The sequence below is a fragment of the Numida meleagris genome, chromosome 1, assembly GCF_002078875.1.
Source record: "Numida meleagris isolate 19003 breed g44 Domestic line chromosome 1, NumMel1.0, whole genome shotgun sequence".
NCBI lineage: Eukaryota > Metazoa > Chordata > Aves > Galliformes > Numididae > Numida > Numida meleagris.
The window spans coordinates 125,785,949-125,795,447 of NC_034409.1; the positions used below are offsets into that span (position 1 = coordinate 125,785,949).

At 39.5% G+C, this 9,499-nt stretch overlaps 1 long non-coding RNA gene across 5 annotated transcripts in view; it reads right to left on the reverse strand.

Annotated features, from left to right (window-relative positions):
- LOC110405660 overlaps window positions 1-9,499 on the reverse strand; it is a 61,356-nt gene that overhangs the window by 5,820 nt on the left and 46,037 nt on the right. The window lies entirely within an intron of this gene.

The window sequence follows — 9,499 nt, forward strand, 5'->3', positions numbered from 1 at the left end:
TGTTTATTTAAAAAGAGAGAAACAATTTATGCATCATGATAAATGGCCTGCTGCCTAGTGGAGATAAATAACCAGCCACCTATTCTATGAAACACCGTTACAATTTTTGTACTGTTTTATTAAGTGAGTAACCAAGATGAAAAATCCATCTCTGGTCAAAGTTCTCTCTTTTCTGGCTTTGTAACATCCTTCCAAAGCTAAGTGAAGCATTCAAGTTACAGCTCCCTCAGGTGTTGTATCATAATTTATGGGTTGCATGCAGAAAGCTTTTTAACAGGTTTATAATGAAATGACTATGCAGAAGTGAAAACTCATTTTCCTTTCATGGAAATCTGTATTTTTCAGAAACTGCATTTAGATAGGACATTCCTAATGGTCTCTGAAAGGCGTTGTACCAGCAGTCCAAAATGTCCTTTTAGAAATCAGACAGACAGCAATTATCAAAAATTGTCTCCCAGAAAAAAAATTGTAAAGCACAAATATACTCCAAGAGAGACTTCAGAAAGAAAAAGCAAATTATAAAAGCATTAGAAATAGATTACCAAGCTTTGAGATGTTTCCTTTATACACACTTTTTATGCAATGGTTTGTGTAGGAATAGACAGCTTTTGAGCATTTGCTTACTGAAACACTGTCTTTGACTCACTGGTTTTTCATTAATGTGAATAAGCAATTTATAAATTGATCTCTTCTGAATGAGCCACAGAACTTCTATGAAGTATAATCTTTATGAGATAAACTACTTAAAGAACTATCACATATTAGCAGAGATTGTATCACATCAGTTGCACTGGTCATACTGCCAAATTTTCCAAGAAATGAGTTCTGCAATTTCTAAAGCTTATTCATTTGAACAGTATCTATAGGACCAAAATTGATCATATACAGCGATCAATACCACTTTTCAGTACATAGATGATAGTTTGTATTATATTCCTGATAAGAAATTGCTATTACTTTAATTAAAAGACTGAACATTCCATGTATCATTTGGTACCATTCAAATTACCTTTTGAATACTATATCCAAATATTATAGTATTTTTTCCAAATAGCTTTGTTAAGCCAATTGCACACCTTCAAGTAGTCTGCTCTTCTCATTTTTGTTCATTCTTTCACTCAAATTTACATCTAGTGCTATTTTTCTTTCCTTCTTACATTATTTTCTTCCTTCTCCTCTAACCTAAGTTCTCTGTCATTACGGTTTATTGTCATTCTTGGATATTCTTTTTCTAGATGGGCTCTAATAACACCAAATGGGAGTTCTTTTGCAATTTGTTGTGATATCTTATGCACCTATTATTATACTTTATTTACCTTGCTTTTGTTAATGCATTTATCTTGTCTTCTTACAATAGTATGCATCTTTCTAGTATCAGATCAAGTCTTTCCCCTGAGAGATCGTGTCTGCAACACTCAGATACAACTCGTTCAATACAACTAACACTTGCTTATGGCTCAGTCAGTATCCTGTGCATGTGGTGGTTTTATTCTGTTTTTGCTATAGTGCTAATAAATGATATTCATGCCTAGCCTGACTTTGAGCACACATTCTCAGAGTCACATTTAGAAAAGCTTCACTTGCTTCTGAATCTGTGGCTTTACGAAACCTAATTTCCTGTTCTCAGTGTACTTTTGGGTTAAGAAATAAGTGTTTTTTGACTGATTTCAGATGCTGAAAACTCAGAAGTCCTAACAAAACCAAAATAAGCTATGTGTGTTCAGCATCTCTGGCAGACACTGAATAAACTTTTTGCCATCATAGAATCATAGAATGGCTTAGGTTTGAGGGGACCTTAAAGATCACCTAGTTCCAACCTCCTGCCATGGGCAGGGCTGCCCCCCACCAGCTCAGGCTGCCCAGGGCCCCATCCAACCTGGCCTTGAGTGTCTGCAGGGATGGGGCACCCACAGCTTCTCTGGGCAGCCTATGCCAGGACCTCACCACCCTCTGAGTAAAGAATTTCTTCCTAATATCTAACCTAAATCTCTCATCTTCTAGTTTAAAGCCATTCGCCCTTGTTCAATCACTACCATACCATATAAAAAATCAGTCCCCTTCCTGCTTGTAAGCTCCCTTTAAATAGTGGAAGACCACAATGAGGTCTCCCTGGAGCCTTCTTTTCTCCTGTTTGAACAAGCCCAACTGATTCAACCTATCTTCATAGCAGAGGTGCTCCAGCCCTTTGATCATATTTGTGCCCTCCTCTGGACCTGCTCCAACAGCTCCACATCCTTCCTGTACTGGTGGCCTCAGGCCTGGACACAGTACTCCAGCTGGGGCCTCACAAGGGCAGAGCATGGGGGCAATCACCTCCCTCACCCTGCTAGCCACCCATCTCCTGATGCAGCCCAGCGTACTGTTAGTCTTCTATGCTGCAAGTGCTCACTGCTGGCTTATGTCCAACTTCTCATCCATCAGGACTCCTGAGTCCTTCTTTGCAGGGCTGCTCTTAATGTGTTCTTCTCCCAGCCTGTGCTTATATCTGGGGTTGCCTCAACCCAAGTGCAACACCTTGCACTTGGCTTTGTTGAATCTCATTAGATTCTCATGTGCCCACTTCTCAAGTGTGTCCACATCCCTCTGAATGGTATCCCTCGCTTCTATGGTGTCAACAATCATCTCAGTGCATTACTTATAGGTAATGAGGCTGTACTTTACCACAAATAATGACTGGTGTAAAGCCATTTTAGGCCACTAAGTCACCACTTTTCACATAGCAGTTTCCTACTTCTTTTCTTTTGACTACATTTCTCTTCTTCAAGTATTCAGTTTATCTTCATTCCTCATTCCACACACCAGCCGAGGCCTGGCCTTCACATCACGGTACAAGCACCTAAGCTTCACTGCGCTATTCAGAATGTATTCTGAGGCAGCACTAGTCTGGGAGCCCCTCACTGGGCTCTTGCTATGGAGATCACAGGGAGTGTCTGTCTCTGGAGCTAGGTGGATCCACACACACTTGCAATGTAACTGAGTTTCTGGCATCCCAGGTTACACTGCACTTACTACATTAATTCCTGAAGCATCACAAACGGCTCCTTAGAGATTAACAATTGCTGAATAGTGAGGCATTCACAAATCCTTAGCGTCTTTTCATTACACATTTTTAATTAAAATTTTGCTTTAGAATTTCTAAAAGCTTTATCTCTGCCTTAGCTCCATTCATTTCCCTCTTTTAATTCTTCATGCAAATTTAAAGTGTTTGATATTATATGGACAAAGTAACCTTTCAGATTTTTCTATCCTGCTTGATTTTATGTGGGAAAATATTTTCCTATAATCTCCAAAATATGCTTAGACAAAAATATAAAAGCTCTTAAAATGATTCTTAGTACATTTCCTTCTCTGAGCTTTGCTGTTTCTTTCTCTGAGTCTTCCCACAGAAAAGCTGGAAAGCCTTCCATTCCACAGCAAGGATCTAACCCAAAAAATGACCATAAAGCCCAACTATGCAACGCATTGTTACTTCAAGTTCTCTTCCAGCTCTGTTTTAAGCAATTGAAGAGTCTTCTCCATCTCTAGAAAACACAGGAGAGGTAACACAGAGGAGAAATGCACACAAGAGAAAGTGTCAACCTTTCAGAAAGAAGTCCCCTATAAAGGTTTGCTTCACGCTGTAGGAAGACCCCAAATCCAGCTCATGCCTTAGCCCAGCAGAGGGTGCTGCTGCTCCTGCAGAGCCATGGGATGCGGCAGCCTGAGGACAGCTGGAGCCCGGCCTCAGCGGCCGGAACGGCAGCTTGAGCTACCCTAGGCACGGGGCAGAGCTGGGGCATGCCATGCTGGAAGTCACGTCTTCAGTGACAAAACAGGGTGGAGGGGTGGGGAGAAAGATAACGGAGTGAGACAGAGTTTGAAAGAAACACAGTAAGAGGCATACCAAGGGGAGGGAATTAACGAAAGAGAATGACAAAAAATATTTTGTTAAGCTGTGCTAAAATGGATTTTAAAAGTAGGACCAGGAAAAAGAACTCAGATTGGAGAAAAGAGAGATGACTGAGTGCCTTTATGTCCCACATTTCTGCAGATGTGATTCCAGCAACTCCAAGGAGGCACTAAAATAAAGTGAGTATTTGGTGAGCTTAAAGCTCAGAATAGACTCATTTTCTATACAGGCATGAATTTTTCCACCAAAAAAAAAAAAAAAAAAAAAAAAAGTGGCCTACTGCAGAGAACATAATAACTAACATTATAATAGAAATGAAGGATCTTTTGTGTGTATTTTTAACAAGATGATACCTATTTGCAGGTCTGCACTCCCTAGCCCCATGTGAAGACACAGAGCAACTGAGATACGCAGAATGTGATGATCCTTAAGGTCCCTTCCAACCTAAGCCATTTTATGATGCTATGATTCCATCACTCAACAAGCTGTTGTCAGAGCAGAAAGACACTGAATCCTCCCAAATCCAAGCCCACGTCTAATACACTTGGCATGCTGGAGAAGGTCGGCAAATTATATCTGCACAAAACTATTTTATGAGACTCTTAAGTGGGATAAGCTCTTGCTGGTCAGGTTTAGGATTTTGCAGCTCTGTGCTCCCTCGCCTCATAACACAACATGGGGGCTATCAATCACAATGTGAAAGACAAAAAAATCCATTTAGCCCATTATAATTTTTCCACCAATGAACAGTAGCACACACCAAAACATAAAAAATTTTAAAACACAGAAAGTACAGAGAGATCTGTCAGTCAATTTGTCTACCATTTCTCAGCAGCCAGCTGTTCAGGGAATTTCTGAGCCAGCAGCTGAGACAGGAAAGCCATATTAAAAAGACACTGATGGATACATTCTCCACAAAAAAATTTCTAATGCTTCTAAGCCATTTAAGTCTTTGGACTCCACAAAATTCTGTAGTGATGAACTCCTGCGCTGAGCTTAAGTAAGTCATGGTAGCAGAGGGCTGTTATGGTGTCCTCTGTGAGCAGAGCCCAGCAGTCCCCCACTTTGGAGCAGAGCAGCTGCAGCTGCTCCAAAGGGACGCGGCACTGGGTGTGCTCTGGGAGAGTGGATTTAAGGAGGGGGAACACTGCTGTGCTACAGCAGCTGGGAGAGAGGGGGGAGAGGTGGGAGAGAAGTGGCCCTGTGGGCACCGAGGTCAGTGCCGCAAGAGGTGCTCCAGGCACGGAGCAGATAGAGGTGTTTTCAGTTTGCTTTTAGTTCTTGTTGCTCTAGTCTGTTAGAAATAGGAAATAGATTACATTAATCTCCCTTATACTGTGTGTGTTTTGGCCATGATAGTAATTGGTGAACTATCTTCCTGTCCTTATCTCAACCCACAAGCTTTTTTTCATCACATTTTCTCCCCTCCTCATCCTTTCAAGGGGGAGCAAAAGAGTGAAATGGTGGTGGAACTGAGCTGCCCATCAGTATGAAATCACTGCAGTTCCATAAATTAATTACCTGGTGAAAGAAAAAAATTACTTTCTTTGTTGTAAATCTGCTGCCTGCTACATTAATGTTATATTATAGCACTATTTCCTTCTCTAGGTTCTAGAAGAGCAAGAACCTCTCCTATAATAGAACGGGAGAAAGGTATCAATTATTTTGCTTATTTTCACAAATTCTGAGTCACATAATTCTGCTACATTTGTATATCAAACATAAAAATACATCTGGATATCAAACAGCAGATTCAACACTGATAAAGATATATGTTTACTTCAGTTATGAAATTCTAAGAAGTTACTCTTTACAACATAAAAATACAAAGTTGATCAGCTGACTTGTGAGTTGGGAGCAGTTGTTTTTCTGAGTGAAAAACACAAATTGTGATTAACCATTGAAAGAGCATATCAGCATAGATGGCTTTTGTTCCATTTTTCCAAGCTCATTACTATATCCCTGTGTTGTTTTTAGGGGGGGATCTGAATCTCAGTTTAAAAATATGACAGCATGGACAGAACATAATTGCCAGTACAAAGGATGGTATAGTTTTAATTAGCCACTGCCTTCAGCCTGTTTCACTTACTCGCTGGTATTGAAGGGTTAGGTTAGGCACAAAGGGAACAACTATGTCTATAAAAAAGCAGGAACAAAAAAAAAATCAGTGGCTTTCAGACAGTCCTAATACATCTCTTAATATTTCCCAACCATTACATCATGTAGTTCAGAGAACTTTCCCAGACTTGTGCTGTTATGGTGTTGTTCCTATCAGTATCCCCCCACCACCCACCCAAAGCTCCTCTCTCACTTTTCCAGGCTTTTGTAATTGCAGATCAAGCAGTATTGTGCTTTGTTACTAACAAAAAAAAACCCAAAACCTCTGTACTTCAGAATTGCATCAAGCTCTTGACTGATCAAACAATAAAACTATTCATTAACATCAGCTGATACTTCTTTGTAACAATTGTGCTGCATGAGTGAATCAAGGGCTAATATATTACAGATGATTTTGATAATTAACTCTCTTGAGAAGCTCATTTTCATCTGGGGATAGCAACTTTGTTCTCCAAAAGAAAGAAAAGGTCAATTTTTCCTTTACAGTTCCCTCGTGATGCAGATCAAACTTGCAATTAGTCCATACAAGAAATAAACATGGTTTTAAGGAATGGATTATGTTTCTTTGTGTTAATTTTGTTTTGGGACCAAAAGGGTAAGTCAACATTCCCAGACCTTTTGATGTTATTTATAAAAGCGTCTTGATATGTTTAGCCTGTAACAAGTTCAGATGTGACACAGCCACTGCAGGATTTAATATGACACGGCATTAGTTTCTGATTGTGCAGGATGGATTATGGGGAAGACTATGCAAATGTAAGTCCTTGTTATGAAACTACTTCTACTCAGCTGGTGGGAGTTCTTACAAAACAAGAGGTTATGTTCAGACTTGTGAAACCTGTGCAGGCTGTAAGAGAAATTGAGCCAGATGACACACTTGGTAGCCAGTGGCTTAAAATATGACAAGGAAGTGAATCCACACTAATGGCAAGAAGAGATGGAGGAGTTCAACCTCGGCTCCATACAGATGCAGCATGCTGGCTGGAAAGTAGCACAAGAAATGGAATAGATCTGTTGGGCTCGCAGGGTTCATCACTGCTTTCCAGTATCTTTACTGATGCCCAGGGCTCCCATGCCCACCAGGCTCTACCATACCTGCCTGCCTGCAGCAGAGCAGGTCCTTGCTTCTGTACTCAGCAGCCAGTGCATTGCCATTTCCTCATTCCTGTGTGACAAGTTCCTCATAATAAGAAACCACTTAGGCAAAAACCTTCCCACAGCTAGCAGATGGACATTCCCCAGAAAAGCAAGTTACAATGAAGAACCTAAGCCTTTTCCTCTTTCTGGACATCTGACAGCTGCTTGGCTTTTCAAAAAACTCAGATCTCACACACCAAAATTGATCCTCTCTCTGTGTGTGCTCTCAGCACTATCTAGGGTCTCACCACCTGACTTACTGTTCAGCCATAGGTGTAGGGCTCAAGGTGCATCATCAGAATTCACAGTGATCCTGCCTGTGTCCCTACAATCCCTAGCGGTAGCATACAAAAATGAAAACAATTTCTTAAATTGCTGTAAATAGGGTCTTGGTCCTGTAGGATGAAGGTGAAAAATGGTCTCACTTTCCCTGCCCGGTGGTATCTCCTGCACTCAGGCCATTCTGCTGGTTTGCCTCCAGCCCCTTCCCATCAACAGCTACCGCTTTTTCACTCTTCCACTTCAAACCTCATTTCTGCTTATTCCTCATTCTTCTTACTGTAGCTCTTCCATGCTGCAAGGCTGCTGACTTTCTTACATGAAATCCAGTCCAGTGAGCTGAGAGAAGGAACCTGGGAGGGGCAGGTGGGAGTTTTGATCTTGTAGTAGAACGAGGGAACAGGACAGCTTTCAGGGTATGCATACCATGATTCCCCCTGTGCCTGCTTTGATAAAGGATCTCAAGAGAAGGACCAAAGCATTATATGTGTATATGAGTGCTGCTTGGAATGCTATATTTTTTTGAGAATTTTTGCATTTAGTAAAAAAAAATAATAAAAAATGATAGACTAGGACTGATCGAAATTATTATTTAAAAATGCAGATTCAGAACTAATTCAGCAAAAGTGGAGCGAGACTGTGAAAAGCTGAAATATTTCATTTGTGGTTCCTGGGTTTCATTTTTGATATTACAGCTCTATTTAAAAGTCTATTTCAAAGTAATTCAGGGCAAAATAAAATTTGGACTGATTGAAAATATTTCTTTTCCTTTTGGTTTAATCACTGAACAAAGATTTTCCCCTTGGCTTTGTACTGTTTACTTGATATATATTTGCAAAAAGTGCTGGGATGTTTCCTAGCACCATGCCAACATCCTATCACCAGTTTTCTCATTAATTTTTTGGCATAATCTGATGAATAATATTAATAAAATGTTGCATGAGAAAATTAAAAAACACCAACATTATCTTTTTTCTTTCAGTTTCAAAATAGGGAAACTTTACAAGCAATAAAAAAAGCAATACAAAATACTTCTATAATTTTCAATTATATATATATTTCATTTTGGACAAACTGCACTGGAATATGCTGTTACATTTTTTTTTTCTGTGATTATAAACCCATTTCTTTGTAAAAAAATAAATAAATGTGATTGAGTTTTGTCTAAATTTCTCAAAGCCCTGCTAAATGTGTTTTTGTTTTGTTTTATTAATCTTTCTTGCCAATATATTTCTGTAAAGTACTTTTTCCATCTCATGCCTTTGGAGGATGTCACTTCTACTCACTGTAAAAATTCACTTTCAAAACAATCCTTTTGGCAACAAATGGAAAAATGCTATCAGTGGTAGAGGAACACTCTATCATATTACAACTGCTCACTCCTATTATGTTTTTTACTGTTGAGAACTAGAGACACTCACAACTTGTCAGGAAAGATACAGAAACCCATTTGATATACACCTAGCAGAACTAATGAGCTTGGGCTGCTTCATAAACAGCTATAAAAGCATGTGGAAAGCCCAACCAACCTCCTCATTTTGGGTGAGCTTGTGAGAGTGTTTCATTCAAATTACCTCCAAGTCTTTACTCCATATGTTGGCTTAATCAAGTTTCTTATAATTCTCCTGGGAGTAAAAAGACTGGCTGAATTCTAAGGACTAAAAAGACTCTGAGCTGGAAGCAGCTTTGATGCAACATAGAATATCTTCAAAAACAAAGGAAAAAGAAAAGGGGGTAGGAAAAAGAAAAATGGGAAAATTGGAAAAGGAAAAGAAAAAAAAAATAAAGGGAAGCCATTATCAGACAGAAGATTTTTTAAAAAAAGAAAATAGAATAGCTAGGATACTTTTGTGTGCTCCAAATAAGTAGAGCCCACTGTCACATAATTGATTACCTTTTAGTCCACACATCCTAATGGGGTAGTCCCTACAAACAAGCTTCCTAAAAGGAAAAGAGTGGAAGAGTTGAAGCCCACAGGGGATTACACATAAGGCATAAAGGAAACAAATACCAAGTAGAAAATGAGAGTAAACTGAGTTTGCTTGTTTTTATTCTAGAAAGGGGGAGGGGAGGGGA